Below are 16,241 nucleotides of genomic sequence, written 5' to 3' on the forward strand. Positions count from 1 at the left end.
GTGGGGGGTTGTTTGGATGTGTATCTTTCAACTGTGCCTACCTGGTTGTTGTTGTTGTGTATTGTAAGATGCTGTCCTTCACTATGGCCACTCCACTTCTGTTCAAAACACAAATGTAAGCCCATTGGTAGCTAATCCATATATGCATTTGAGAGTGATTAAGCTATGCCCCTGAGTACCCTACATACCTTCAAGTGTGATATCGATGGTTTCTGAAAAAGTAATAAACAACAAAAATATCTTAACTCCTAGAACTCATCCGCTTTATTAATCAATATGCAACTCCTTGTGGCAACATACCTTGTTCTAATGTGCCTCGGGGTTCTGAAATAAACAAAAAACCCATTCCTTAATGACAACTCGGGAGCAGGTAAAAAAATGTTATACGGGTCGCAATGGCTTGCCGTATTTACCTTATCTTGCTTCTGGCGCTCTGAATCTAAAAGAACGAAATGCAACAGTGTCAGTGTGTCTCGCCATCTCGCCCAAACTGTACCAGCCGACTCGAAAAAGTGAACTGTCGACGTACCTGTAGTGATTCCGTGTATTGCTCTAAAAAGGTTCCCGCTACTAATCAGCCAAGTCGCTCCGCTTCGGATGCTGACTTATGTGTATCTCCGTTACACTGCGGGACAGATCAGCGAAGTTCAAAACTAACGACGGACTGGTGCATGCGTCCCTATCCTTATCAGTGTTCGTAGGCGCCATCTTTAAAGGTGCACGATATAGTTAACATGGTATAAAGTAACCAGTTGTGGCCGTATTCTCTAATTGCATCTAAATTAAAATAAACTCTAGCTTGTACTTATTTCAGTCCCTCACCTCAGGATAAATAGATGTTATCGATAGTCACATTCCTGACCTAGTTATGTTGTGTACCTCCGAATTAATTACGCGGAGTTAACTCTACGAGGTGTAAAAAGTATATAAATGTGGATGCCGGCGTGCTGCATGCGATAATAATACTTGGCAAATCACGATCCTCTTGTGTGTTGTTGGGTCTCACACTATACGGAGTGGTGTGTTAGAAAAGGGGCCATATTGGGGTCAAGTCTGGTTAGTAGTGTGTGCTAAGAATATTCACTGTGTGGACTCATGATTCACAATACATTTATGGGGCACAGATAATGTACATTGTTTCATATTTTACATTTGTATACATCTTTTAGAGCGCATCGACTTCTTGTTAAATCCCTGCTACTCATTGCAGTGTAAACATTATATGAGTTCTTGGTTATGGGCAGCCTATCCCTATTTGTTGTCAAATTGTTCATGATTCTCCCTAAAGAAAACATGCCAAATCGTACTTGTCATTAAGCCCTGTTGGTGTCATGGTATTAAGGTATTTGATCCAAAACAATTCACGTTGTAGTAGTCTCTGGTGATTGTTTTTGCCTTGTTTCAATGGTACTTGTTCCAAAATTTGAAATCTTAATTGAGAAATGCTGTGTTTCTCCTCCATCCAATGTAGTACCAGTGGTGAGGTTAAGGAGTTGTTGCGAATTCGGCTCTTATGTTCTGATATTCGCACTTTAATTCTGCGCTCGGTTTTGCCGATGTACATCCTCCCGCATGGACACTTAATGCCATACACCACGTTTTGCGTGTTGCAGTCGCTTGTGTGTCTTAAGCGAATCTGTTTGCCTGTTGTCGGATGAGTACATGTGTTCCCTGTTATTGCATTGTTACAATTAATGCAATTATGACACTTGATCGTTCCTTTGTTATCGCGAGTTGTTCCTGGTTGACGTTTGAGTTTCAGTTTCTCTTTTAGATTCATACCTCTGGAATATGCATGTAGTGGTAACTCTTTGAATAAACCATTAAAATCAGGTTCCATGGATAACAACTCCCATCTTTTGTTTATGATGTTTCTGATTTTGTATGATTGAGTGGTATATTTCGTCACAAATACCATTCTTTCTTGTTCAGTTTTGGGTCGTGGTTGTAATAGTTTCGTTCTGTCCATTGTGGATACCTTTGCCATATGTTCTTGTAATATGTTGTTAGGATATCCTCTGTCCTGATACTTCTGTGTTTGTTTTTCCAAAATTTTTTCACATGTTTGCTTGTTTGAACAAATGCGTTTTATTCTGATGAATTGTGATAACGGTAAATTTTTAATCAAACTCCTTGGGTGGAAACTGCTGTAGCTTAGGGCGCTGTTTCGATCCGTGGGCTTTGTGTATAATTCCGTCTCGAATCCTTCTGATGTTTTAGTGATTCTGACATCAAGAAAATCAATTGTTTTATTGTTTATCTTGTGTGTGAATTGTATTCTTGATTCCACTTGGTTGAGGGTTCTTATTAGATGTTCTAATCTTTCCTGTGTGTCATCCCAGATCAGAAAAATGTCGTCTATGAAACGACAGTAAAACTTTACATGTGACCATTCATGCCAACTCATCAAGTTTTGTAACTCAAATTGAGCCATAAAGGTGTTAGCGTATGCTGGGGCCCCAGCAAATCCCATGGAGGTTTCAGTTAATTGGGCGAAAAAAGTGTCTTTCCATATAAAATAACTGTTGTGAAGACAAAATTTTAGTAGTTTCAACAAAAAAATCTTTTTGTCAGTTGGTATATCGTTCAATCTGAGTAGTGCCCACTCCGCAGCTTCAATCCCTGCTGCGTGTGGTATTGATGTGTAGAGTGCCACCACGTCTATGGTGCACAATATCCAATGGTCTTGGTAGCCTTCTTGTATCCAAGATAATTTGTTCAAGAAATCTGTTGTGTCTCGAATATATGAGCCCCACTGCTGAACAAATGTTTGCAGATGATGATCAATGTATTGGCCTATGGGATCAAAAATAGACCCGCACCCTGACACTATAGGTCTGAACGGGGGGTTGGTTGGGTGCTTATGAATTTTAGGGATCATGTATATGCTTGGTCTTCTTGGATTTTTAACAGTGAGGAATGCCGCTGTCTGTTCATCCACAGTTTCGTTGAGTATTGCTGTCTGCAGTATTTTTTCCAACATACTCTGCAGTGCTGTAGTGGGATCCACAGGTAACTGTAGGTATGTTTCTTGATTGGAAACATGTTCGTGTACTTTGTATTCATAATACTGTGTGTCCATGAGTACTAATGCTCCTCCCTTATCAGCAGGTTGTATCGTTAGTGTAACATCATTTGCCAAGTTGTTAATTGTGTGTTGTTCACTTTTGGTCAAGTTGTTGTGTCTTTTCCTTTTGTAGTCTAGCGTCTTCAGATCCTTCTTCACCATGATCTCGAAAGTGTCGAGCATTTTGTGTGACGTTGGGGCTTGGAAAGAACTTTTGGGTTTGAATTGCTTGGCAGTTTGTTCAGCTTGGACATTTGATGGTTCGACCACATTGGCAAAATAATGTTTTAATTTCAATGTTCTCATAAACCTGAAAAATGCTCCTTCTGTCTCCAATTCATTCGTTGGAGTTGTGGGCACGAATGTAAGTCCTCTGTTGAGCGTTGTTATTTGTTGCTGTGTCAATGTTGTTGATGAAATATTAATGATTAGACTACTGTCCGTCCGCTTCGCAGAGCTTTGCCTGCCACTTCCTCGCCTTGTTTTGCGCTTGTTGCGGGTGTTGTTGTTTGCGTCGTTGGTGGTTGTCCTTGATCCTGGTCCTGTAACAAAAAAGCTGTATGTCTGCTTGTTGTAGCATGTTGGCTGCTATCTGTAGATAGTATCTCTCCTTCCTGTGTCGCTCTAACTGGTCCCCTCTGTATGGATGTTTCCTTGTCAGTGACTAGACTTTCCTCAGATGAGTGTTGGGCCGGTGATGTTCTTTTAGGTGGGACGAATTTGCGACGGGCATAGATGTCTGCCCATGTATAAACCTCATTTAATTTATAGTCTATTGTGTCGCGTTTGTACTTCCGTAGCTTCCCCTCTTGTAGTTCCTTTTCATATGCGTCGAGTTTAAGGTTGATGCCCTCTAAACTTATTTTCCATGTGTCTACTTCCATTCTGGACTCTAGTTCTGTTTTCAATATGTATATTTCATCTTCTAATTCACGTATGGTCTTGGCTAGTTCCTCTATGATGAGCAATATGAGGTCCAGTGAACATTTATTTAGGATGCTATACCACTTGTCCATGAACTTCGTATTAAGGTTGAATCGGAACAACATTGGTTTTATTGATAATCGTAATCCCCTGGGGATTCGTTTAGCTCTGTGGTACTGAATAAGCGTCGATGCGTGCATCCTTTGGTTGACTTGTCTGCGTGTGATGTATTCAAGTTGTTTCAATTGTTGACTTATGGACCCCCCATGAGCGTCCATGTTACTGACTTCCTTTATTAACGAGTAGATTTGATCAGCCTGATCATTGGTGTATGCCAGAGTGTTGGCTCTGTTGTCCGTAATTGCTGTAATTGTTTCGAATTGCATCTTGATTGTTTTGGGTGCCTCCCAACGTGTGACTGTGCTATATCAATTTTAAGGGGGTTGTGGGAGCACTCCGTTATTCCGAATTAATCAGTTTGGTACACTGGTGCAGCGATTGTTGAGGTTTGTCAGACCTGGTACTGAGCTAGGTTACGGTGAAATTGTGTTTCCACCCAATCGCGCACTGTTCACTTGGCGCCCTGGCGCTTTCTAAATTCTTATTGCATTAATCTTATTTAAACCACACTTTTGTTGCTTTTCATTGGTTTATTTACCTATATCATGCTTATATTTTTTCTCATATAGGCTGTGATTACATTATTCTACATTCACATTGTTTCATAATGACAAACATATATTCACAAAATTGCTTGACATAATGTTTATCAACATCTACTTGGCACTACTGTTGTTTGTACATTTAATCAACATTTCTTAAGTGAGCCCAATGCATTTCGGCACTCATGTGTGCCTTCATCAGGGGCAGAATCTACAAAAGAAAAATCAGAAAACAAAGTGTAAGAGTCTTGTGTTGGTGGGGGGTTGTTTGGATGTGTATCTTTCAACTGTGCCTACCTGGTTGTTGTTGTTGTGTATTGTAAGATGCTGTCCTTCACTATGGCCACTCCACTTCTGTTCAAAACACAAATGTAAGCCCATTGGTAGCTAATCCATATATGCATTTGAGAGTGATAAAGCTATGCCCCTGAGTACCCTACATACCTTCAAGTGTGATATTGATGGTTTCTGAAAAAGTAATAAACAACAAAAATATCTTAACTCCTAGAACTCATCTGCTTTATTAATCAATATGCAACTCCTTGTGGCAACATACCTTGTTCTAATGTGCCTCGGGGTTCTGAAATAAACAAAAAACCCATTCCTTAATGACAACTCGGGAGCAGGTAAAAAAATGTTATACGGGTCGCAATGGCTTGCCGTATTTACCTTATCTTGCTTCTGGCGCTCTGAATCTAAAAGAACGAAATGCAACAGTGTCAGTGTGTCTCGCCATCTCGCCCAAACTGTACCAGCCGACTCGAAAAAGTGAACTGTCGACGTACCTGTAGTGATTCCGTGTATCGCTCTAAAAAGGTTCCCGCTACTAATCAGCCAAGTCGCTCCGCTTCGGATGCTGACTTATGTGTATCTCCGTTACACTGCGGGACAGATCAGCGAAGTTCAAAACTAACGACGGACTGGTGCATGCGTCCCTATCCTTATCAGTGTTCATAGGCGCCATCTTTAAAGGTGCACGATATAGTTAACATGGTATAAAGTAACCAGTTGTGGCCGTATTCTCTAATTGCATCTAAATTAAAATAAACTCTAGCTTGTACTTATTTCAGTCCCTCACCTCAGGATAAATAGATGTTATCGATAGTCACATTCCTGACCTAGTTATGTTGTGTACCTCCGAATTAATTACGCGGAGTTAACTCTACGAGGTGTAAAAAGTATATAAATGTGGATGCCGGCGTGCTGCATGCGATAATAATACTTGGCAAATCACGATCCTCTTGTGTGTTGTTGGGTCTCACACTATACGGAGTGGTGTGTTAGAAAAGGGGCCATATTGGGGTCAAGTCTGGTTAGTAGTGTGTGCTAAGAATATTCACTGTGTGGACTCATGATTCACAATACATTTATGGGGCACAGATAATGTACATTGTTTCATATTTTACATTTGTATACATCTTTTAGAGCGCATCGACTTCTTGTTAAATCCCTGCTACTCATTGCAGTGTAAACATTATATGAGTTCTTGGTTATGGGCAGCCTATCCCTATTTGTTGTCAAATTGTTCATGATTCTCCCTAAAGAAAACATGCCAAATCGTACTTGTCATTAAGCCCTGTTGGTGTCATGGTATTAAGGTATTTGATCCAAAACAATTCACGTTGTAGTAGTCTCTGGTGATTGTTTATGCCTTGTTTCAATGGTACTTGTTCCAAAATTTGAAATCTTAATTGAGAAATGCTGTGTTTCTCCTCCATCCAATGTAGTACCAGTGGTGAGGTTAAGGAGTTGTTGCGAATTCGGCTCTTATGTTCTGATATTCGCACTTTAATTCTGCGCTCGGTTTTGCCGATGTACATCCTCCCGCATGGACACTTAATGCCATACACCACGTTTTGCGTGTTGCAGTCGCTTGTGTGTCTTAAGCGAATCTGTTTGCCTGTTGTCGGATGAGTACATGTGTTCCCTGTTATTGCATTGTTACAATTAATGCAATTATGACACTTGATCGTTCCTTTGTTATCGCGAGTTGTTCCTGGTTGACGTTTGAGTTTCAGTTTCTCTTTTAGATTCATACCTCTGGTATATGCATGTAGTGGTAACTCTTTGAATAAACCATTAAAATCAGGTTCCATGGATAACAACTCCCATCTTTTGTTTATGATGTTTCTGATTTTGTATGATTGAGTGGTATATTTCGTCACAAATACCATTCTTTCTTGTTCAGTTTTGGGTCGTGGTTGTAATAGTTTCGTTCTGTCCATTGTGGATACCTTTGCCATATGTTCTTGTAATATGTTGTTAGGATATCCTCTGTCCTGATACTTCTGTGTTTGTTTTTCCAAAGTTTTTTCACATGTTTGCTTGTTTGAACAAATGCGTTTTATTCTGATGAATTGTGATAACGGTAAATTTTTAATCAAACTCCTTGGGTGGAAACTGCTGTAGCTTAGGGCGCTGTTTCGATCCGTGGGCTTTGTGTATAATTCCGTCTCGAATCCTTCTGATGTTTTAGTGATTCTGACATCAAGAAAATCAATTGTTTTATTGTTTATCTTGTGTGTGAATTGTATTCTTGATTCCACTTGGTTGAGGGTTCTTATTAGATGTTCTAATCTTTCCTGTGTGTCATCCCAGATCAGAAAAATGTCGTCTATGAAACGACAGTAAAACTTTACATGTGACCATTCATGCCAACTCATCAAAAAGCTGCCTAAATGAGGCAGCCGTGATTATGCACAGGTGTGAAACCTGAAGCAATGCTTTCTGGGACTGGTGGTTCGGAAAGGGACTCTGTTCGCAGCTCGCGCCCTTGCGCTGGCATTAATTCCTACCTGTAAGTGCATTCCCACCTAGGTGGCAACCTTTTCTTCCATTTGTTAGCGGCCGGCCACGGTCGCGGGTTTGCACATCCGCGGACAAACTGCGGGTCCACGGCTGCCTCATTTGGGCAGCTTTTTGTGGTACAGCAGGTGCCTTTACTTGCGGGGTGCTTGCGGGGACATTGGCAATCCCTTTAAAACTTTTTTTGCATGCGAATGGCGGTGGCGACCCACTTGGGTTTTATCGAACCACCAGTCCCAGAAAGCATTGCTTCAGGTTTCACACCTGAGCATAATCACTGAGGGTATTTACTGGTGCCTGCAGCTGCCGTCATGTCACATGTGCTGCCACTGAAGAGGGCGTTGGCCCGAAACGCGTCTGGCAGGAAAGGGACTCTGTTCGCAGCTCGCGCCCTTGCGCTGGCATTAATTCCTACTTGTAAGTGCATTCCCACCTAGGTGGCAACCTTTTCTTCCATATATTATATTGAATATATATATTCACTTACATAGTTAGGTATTAGCATTTAAAAAACCTTGCAAATTCACTAAAAAAAAACATAGGTTTCAGGTCATATATAGTTAGGTATTAGCATTTAAAAAAACGTGCAAATTCACTGAAAAAACCATAGGTTTCAAGTCATATATAGTTAGGAATTAGCATTTAAAAAACCATTGAAATTGCTCCTATATAGTTAGTTGTACTAACTATATTTCACGCACCCGCAATCCACTGCTGATGATGTCACATATTACATCATTCATATATATATATATAGTTAGGACCTAGCTACCATAGGAAATCCGCAACATTCTATTGGGAATAACTTTGGCACACTCTTAAGTGCATCAGCAGTGCACTGCAAATCGGAGCATTTCACAGGCCTGTCACAGATAATAAATGCTATCTAAACGAAATCCTACAAAACATTATACTACTTGCCGGCAGCAATTCATACCCGGACAACGTCGGGACGAGCTGCTAGTATATATATATATAAATATATAGCAAACAATCTTTCACAGCAAATCCTTCCAGGAAATGAAGGAGGCGGACCACGAGAAACCAGGCAAGAAGGTAATTGTATTCTCCCCTCGCTCTGCTGCGACGCGTTTCGAGCACAGCCGTGCTCTTGCTCACACAAAGTTAAAGCAGCAAAATGGTACATTTTAAATTTAATTCCAAATGCCTGCCCCCTGTGCACATAATCACGTGAAACTTTCAAGCATAGACATTGAAGATATACTAGTGCTCAATCGTCTCCAGTTATCTCAGGGCAGCAAATAACATACAAATGTAAATGTAAACATAAACTCTCGTGTTCGACTTAAATGCCTTAAAAAACAACACATTGATCCCCTATTATCTAAAGAATTATTGTGCAAACAACCGCAATAAATATATTTATATTGGTACAATTTGTTTCAGTTTTTCCCATGTTTTATAAAAAATATGGATAGATTAGCCTAACATTAAAAACCCATACATTTTTTATAAATATAGTTGATCTAATAAAACCATAAATATATATATTTCTATAAAATTATGTTAGCTAATAAGTTCAATTTTATAAACCCATCCTTATCTATTAAAAACATTTTATAAAAGTGCAATGTTGCCACAAACACTTAATTCTATAGAATAGTCAATCTATTGTATATCCCGAGAGTTAATATTGCTGCATAAATGCAAGATGCTGCTCACTGTTAAACCATACTGAGAGACTGCTTAAAGTGCTAGTGAATTATAAAGTGCAGAACAAATATTAGTCATAAAAAACATACCTCAAAAGAATATAATTTTTTTAGTAATGTTTTCCATGTTATATTAAAATTCCTGAACAGGGTGGGGGGCTCATTAATTATTTCATGCATTTATACGATATTCACATTTTCTATTTATCTGTAAAAATTTAAGTTTTTATCTCTTAGACTGGCTTGTATTGTCCTAGGATCTATAAATAATGATGCTGATCTTCTGTATTGTTTAGCCCATTAGGATTCTTGCTGTCTAACTCAACTATCATTTGAGTTTCCAGCCTCCTTAGTAGTTTTTCCCTATCCCCACCTCTACGTAAGGGTGCTACTGTGTTGATAACAAAATAGGATAGACAGTTCAGATCATTATTGTGTGTTGTTCTAAAATGTCTTGCCACTGGGTAAGCTGCATCGTTATTGACGATAGCCCTGAGATGCTGCAATATTCTGACATGCACCTGCAGCTTCGTGCTACCCACGTAGCGAAACCCACAGGTGCACGTCGGAACATTTACAGCGTACTCAGTACGACATCCATAATTACCCTTAATGGCTATACTCCTATTTGAAAATGGGGTGGTATAATGTGTCGTATTTATACCAAATCTGCATGCTCTGCAAGTTGAACACTTGAAGAATCCGTTCCTCTGTTTTAGACAAGTCCTGTCAGATTTTATTTCCGGACTTGATCTAACCAATTTATTTCTCATTGATTTTGCTCATCTGAAAGTAATTAGAGGGAATTTTGAAGTACACCATCAGTTAATACTATAGGCCAGTTCTTTTTAATAATGGCTTTAATCTTTCTTTCTTGTTTGCTGAATGTGGTTATAAGTCTTGGACTTTCATTCTCATTAGCAACCACTGTGTTTTTATCAGCTAATAATGAACCACGGGAACGATCTTCAGTTTTAGCCCAGGCTCTCAAAAGGGTAGTTTTAGAATACCCTCTATTGCTTAGTCTCTCCATCATTTCTCTTGCAAATATTTTTCTTTCGTGCTTTCCGCCATAACGAGTTTCAGCCCCTGAAGGCCTTGATCACATGACGTACTGGTGTTTCCATTCATTTTTAAAGTGACAGTGCATAAGAAAAATGGAGAACAGACTCACCGTCTGTTTTCTCCGCAGCAGTATATATACTTTCTTTCAATGAAATGTTTAGCTTAAATCCTAATCAATTTCAGTTTAAAATACCCAGATGTTCACCCTAAAGCAAATGACATTCTGTATTTTGAAAAAAATGTAAATATATATTTTGCGTAAATGCATGATTGTCTTGTATTTTTAAACATGGCAGGTATTTAGAATTGCGATAAGGCAGAATTAACCAATTGCATATCAAGGGTCCCAAAGGGAGATCCCAACCTTACTTGTTATTTCAGTATACATCATTACCTAAGCACATAAATACATAAATTCATACATGAATAAATATATATAAATATGTAAATAAATAAATACATATCTATAACATAGTAAAAATGTGTGCAAATATCGCAATTGACCTGTGCAAATATTGCTTTTCCCACTTGTGCACATTAACGCAGGACCTGATGGATACCTGAAAAGTTTACCTATACTGAACACTAATAGAGACCAGGTAGTATAGTCAAATACATATCTGCCTTGCCTGCTGAAACATGCCTTCGGGGAACATAAGTCATTTTATGAAACATACTGTTGAAAAGTGACTGGTGCCGTGAAGTGCAAATTAGTAAGCATCCTTCGGTTGACCTTCAACGTTAGGAATCCTAATAAAGCCAAAATTATGGTGTAAATTCTATAGTCAACACTGGGACTGTACATCTCAGTTATCCTGTGTGGCTAATATTTGGAAACAACAAATGGGTGGAGAAGGCATAAAAAGAAATGTTTATATAAAAAAGTTTGAATCTTACATAGGTTCCTACATTGTATCACAGCCCAAATGTAATAAAACCCAGTTTTTTACAATAAAAATTACATCTATATATATTTGGAACAAACAACTTCTTGGATAACTGCCGGTGCTACTACTTTGATTTTCACACGATGTTACATGCAGGTTGTTTTTAGAGCCATGTATGTAATTCCTTGCTCTGACCGACTTTTTCGGCCCTCCTTTGAGGGAGGATGATTGGATGTGACTCTAGTCTATTATCATTCTAGTGCAAGGATTAGAACTATAGACAGGGCCTATTCATAAGGCACAGTAATGCACTTTCATACCCTTTTCCTTAGATCAGGGCTTATAAACTTATATTAGGGGATAGATTCATTAGTATTAGTGATAATCCGTCCTTTTGCAAGAGTGTTAGTATACCTTCTATGGAGTTATGCTTATTTCGGGCCTTGTAGGCCTCAAACGGGAGAGACTCCATCTTGCTTTCTGCCCCGGCAGCTTGAGATGCTTCTAGGTCAAGTGTAATGTTTTAGTTTCGAAGTGTTGTTCGCTTGGAGAGAACCAGCTCAGGCTGGCCCTTATCGAAAGACTGTATTTTTCTCCACTCCGAAGACACAACATCAGGCCGGCCGGCTGGGAACGTGTCCTTGGTACAGAGAGGTACAAGAATTTGGTGGACGGCAGGTTACTGGCCGTAACTTTCCATGAAAGGACAAGCTTCCATATTAGCGAAAGCGTGAGGCAGTGAGTCAGTCAGTCTGTAGGCGGAAGCTAGCCGTTAGCATCAATGCCATTAATTATTTCCAGGCAGACAGTCGCCATTTTGAAGTCCGAGAAAGATCAAGAAGCTGATACTCTCTTAGAAAGATTGAAGAGGAGAGAGGAGTAGTGCAGAACGGCCAGAGAGAGAGAGACTGCAGCTAATAAAAGGAAGGTTCCAGTGACTTGGAGGAAAGCAGAGAAGACAGAGCATAGCGGTGCAGACGTGTACTCGTGACTGCTGAAGAGTGACTTTAAGACGAGCCAAGGCACAGACGAGAAGGGAACCTAGATGACTGCTGAGCCCCGACTTCACGTCAATAAGGTGACTTCTGCCCATAGTCTATACTGTGCACATTCTAACCTTTCACTTTTCTTTGCAGGATATATGTTATAGTGTGGTATTGTGTTTTTATGATCATTGTAATAAAATACCCCAGTTCTTAGTCAACCAACATGTGCCTCGTATTCTTGTTCAATCAGGGTAACCTGGTCTTCTAGTCGGGTATTGTTTTCATGAACGGATGCAATCCCCGGTCAGGTAAGAGGTGACTGAGCAATGAGGGAGAGAGGGACCCCTCGATGTGAAGAATAGATGGTATATGCTTTAATTTGGTAAGTTGTGGTAGTTCCTAATATTGTAGTATTATATCCCGAGTAGCCAATGAGAGATTCCTTCCAAAGGTACTCACAGGAAAGTGATCGTCGTTAGTAAGCGGCGTTAATGAGAACACCAGGTGGGACACTGGTGCATAGGTCCGCCGGATTGTGGACCGGGCTGTGAGTGAGAGAACACTAGGGGAGACACTAGTGCGGAGTTCCGCCGGATTGTGGACCGGGCTGTGAGAAAGAGAGCACTAGGGCTGCAGACTAGTGTGTAGGCACGCAGGATTGCGACTTGCCGAGCGAGCACTGACTGTGGTCAGTGTGTAATGGTAACTAATCAGAACTGCCCTAGGGTAGACTAGTCTGGGCCTAAGTCGCCATGAGACTAACTGGTATGAGTGGGATATTGTAGAAAACCTATGCATGTATATTGCAAATTCCCCATCCTTAGGTACAAGATATATAAATACCTATTGTAAATACGTTCTAAGGAGGGAGGTGATTACTTTCCGGCTGGGTTGGAGGTGCTCTGAGGAGCTGATCCCATCTTGTCCAAGAATCCGGTCGTTACAGTCCTCTGTAGTGTTCAATCCATTGGGAGTTTTACAATCTAAATATAATATGTATTTTGTTTCCAAGCGTCTAAGATGTGCTTCCCTATCACCTCCCTACTTGGAAATCTGAACACTATCAATCACAAAATATTTTAGAGGCTCCAAATTATTTAAGTGCACCTCCTTAAAATGTCATGCAACAGGATAGGACTCGTCTGAGTTGGTGATGGCCCTTAGGTGCTGGAGCACTCTCTTGTGAACCTGCAGTTTAGTGCTTCCCACATACTGCAGTCCACAAGAGCACTCCAGCACATATATTGCATATTCAGTCTTGCATGATAACCACTTGTCAATTGTACAGGGCTTGTCTTTGAATGGTGTAGTATATGCTGTTTTATTTACACCATATCTGCATGCCTTGCAAGCTGACATTTGAAAAACCCTTTTCGGTTAGATAACTAACTGCTCTTGGGTTTCAACTCCGGGCTGTTATCCACCACCAGAACCTTGGTACTGGAAGCCAGTCTATAAGTGATTGCAGGTGAACATGGTAAGTTTTCACCCAAAATAGGATCACTTAAAACTAAATGCCAGCTCTTCTTCAAATTTTTGTGAAGGCTATCCTTCTGGTTGTTATAAGTTAGAATAAGTCTAGGTCTGTTTCTATTTCTGTCTACCTTAGTCTGAGATGGTACCCCAGGAGTGCTTTCAGTACCCTTAGCAATTTTAGTTAACAAATCGGTGCGGGACATTTTTCTAGTACATTTCATTGCCTCATCCAAGATATGCCAGCATATCCCCTCTCACTGAATCTGTCTTTGCATTGTTGCTGAGCTATCTCTAAACCCTCATCTCTGCTGCAGATTCTCTGAATCCGCAACATTTCCCCATATGTGATACTACAAATCGTGTGTTTTGGGTGGAAGCTGGATGAGTGGAGTATGGAGTTGCCAGCTGGTATTTTGCGGTGCAACATGGTTTCAAGTTGGTTGCTACCTACAAACACCTCCACATCTAAAAACGTAATACAGACCTCACTGATATCATGGGTAAAATGCAGATTCAAATTATTCCCATTCAGTTTCATCACAAACTCATCAGGACTCCTTCTGTCTCCTTGCCAAACTATAAAAAGATCATCTATTTATCTGATCCACCTGATTATATTGTTGGATACATATTCGGCAAACTCCGTTGTTAAAATGTATTTATTTATTTATTTATTTATGCAATTTATTTAGCGCACAAATACCCTGAGGTGTCTCGGCGCTGTACAGATCAAGTGCAAGGGGAGATCAGATCCTATTGAATAAAAAGCCGTGTTTTTAATTGTTTCCGGAAACTCATCAAAGAAGGACAAGATTTTATTTGGAGGGGAAGAGTGTTCCATAGCTTGGGGGCCGCGACCGTAAAGCGTCTGTCACCCCAATTCACTTTTTTAGTGCGCGGAATTTGTAGTAGATTGGCTGTATCGGAGCGCAAAGCTCTTTTGGGCGTTTTAACTGACAAGGCTTTTTTTTTAAATTCTGGCCCCATGCTATTCTTGGCCTTGTAGGTGATACATAACGCCTTGAATTTGATGTGACTCCTGATTGGAAGCCAATGCAGTTGTCGGATAGTGGGGGAAATGGAAAGACATTTTGGAGTGTAAGTCAGAATTCTGGCGGCGGCGTTTTGGACAAGCTGAAGCTTGTTCAAAACTTGTTCTTGGGCATTTAGAAGTAATCCATTACAGTAGTCAACCTTAGAAAGAACCAAGGTTGACATCAGGGTTTTACCTGCACTGGGTGGCAAAAACGGTAGTAATTTCTTGATCATCTTTAAAATATAAAAAGATGCCGAGACTACCGCATTAGCATGGCTTACAAATGACAACTTGTTGTCAAATAGAACTCCTAGATTCCTGACTTTATTGACCGGGGTAGGGGGAAGGCCTAAGTCAAAGGCCACCATATTGGGGACCAAGACGGGGTCAGACTACCAAATATCATGACCTCCGTCTTGTCGGAGTTCAATTTTAAACAGTTATGGTCCATCCAGGAACTGATTGCTATTATACCCTCCTGAAAGTTGGCCGCTACTGTTCCTCCGTTATTATGAACAGCCAGTACCAGCTGGGTGTCATCGGCATAGGATGTTAACCCAATGCCGTATGATTTGATGACCCTCGCCAAGTCCGACACATAGATGTTAAATAGCGTCGGACTTAGCGAGGATCCCTGGGGAACACCACAGGGTAAAGTGAAAACAGGGGAGAAGAAGTCACCCAGTTTAACCGACTGCTCACGGCCCGAGAGGAACGATGACAGCAGTGATTTGGCTTTGTTCTGAATGCCAATCTTTCCGACACGGTCGATCAGAATATTGTGATCGACCGTGTCGAAGGCTGCAGATAAGTCCAATAGTATTAGGACTGCTGCACCTCCTTGATCCATGATGACTCTGATCTCCTCTGCCGCCTTTATTAGGGCGGTTTCAGTTCCGTGACCCTTCCTGAATCCGAATTGGGTCTCATCAAGGAGATTATTCTGGTGGATATAATTGGCCAGCTGATGGTTCATGATTTTTTCAAATATTTTTGACGGAAAAGGAAGGGAAGCAATAGGTCGGTAACTTTTGGATTCTGCAGGGTCCAGGCTTGTTTTTTTTAATAGAGGTTTAATAATTACTTTCTTCCAAACCGAGGGGTAGGAACCTGAACAAAACATTGCATTACAAATGTTTGTTAGGATGGGAGCTATCAAGTCCGTAACTGGTTTTATTACCATGGGAGAACATGGGTCCAGTGGTGATCCTGACTTGATAGTGGCCATAATTTCCTTTATCTGAGAAGAAGTGGTTTGGATAAATTCAGACAAAACTGGTGAAGTGGGGGCATGATTTGTGTTGGGGCTAGGGGGTTCTGAGGTTAATTTTGAGGAGAAATTAGCATAAATGTCATTGACCTTAAGTTTAAAAAAGTCTGCCAATTCATTGCAGAGATTTTGAGTTGGTTCAATGGTGGTGCACATGAGTGCAGTGGACAGATTTGAGACCACTTGATAGAGTTGTTTAGTGGAGTTTTTTGCTAACTCTATTTGATCAGTGTAGTATTTTTGTTTTTCTATAATTAACAGCTTTCTGTAGGATGCTAGAGTTTTTTTGTATACCTCTCTATCATTGTTGTGATAGTGTTTTCGCCAACGTCTTTCTAAGTTTCCCGTCTGAGAGTTTCAGAGAACCAAGGGGCTGAAGGTGAGCATTAT

This window comes from Lissotriton vulgaris, chromosome 2_1 (genome assembly GCF_964263255.1).
Source record: "Lissotriton vulgaris chromosome 2_1, aLisVul1.2, whole genome shotgun sequence".
Taxonomy (NCBI): domain Eukaryota; kingdom Metazoa; phylum Chordata; class Amphibia; order Caudata; family Salamandridae; genus Lissotriton; species Lissotriton vulgaris.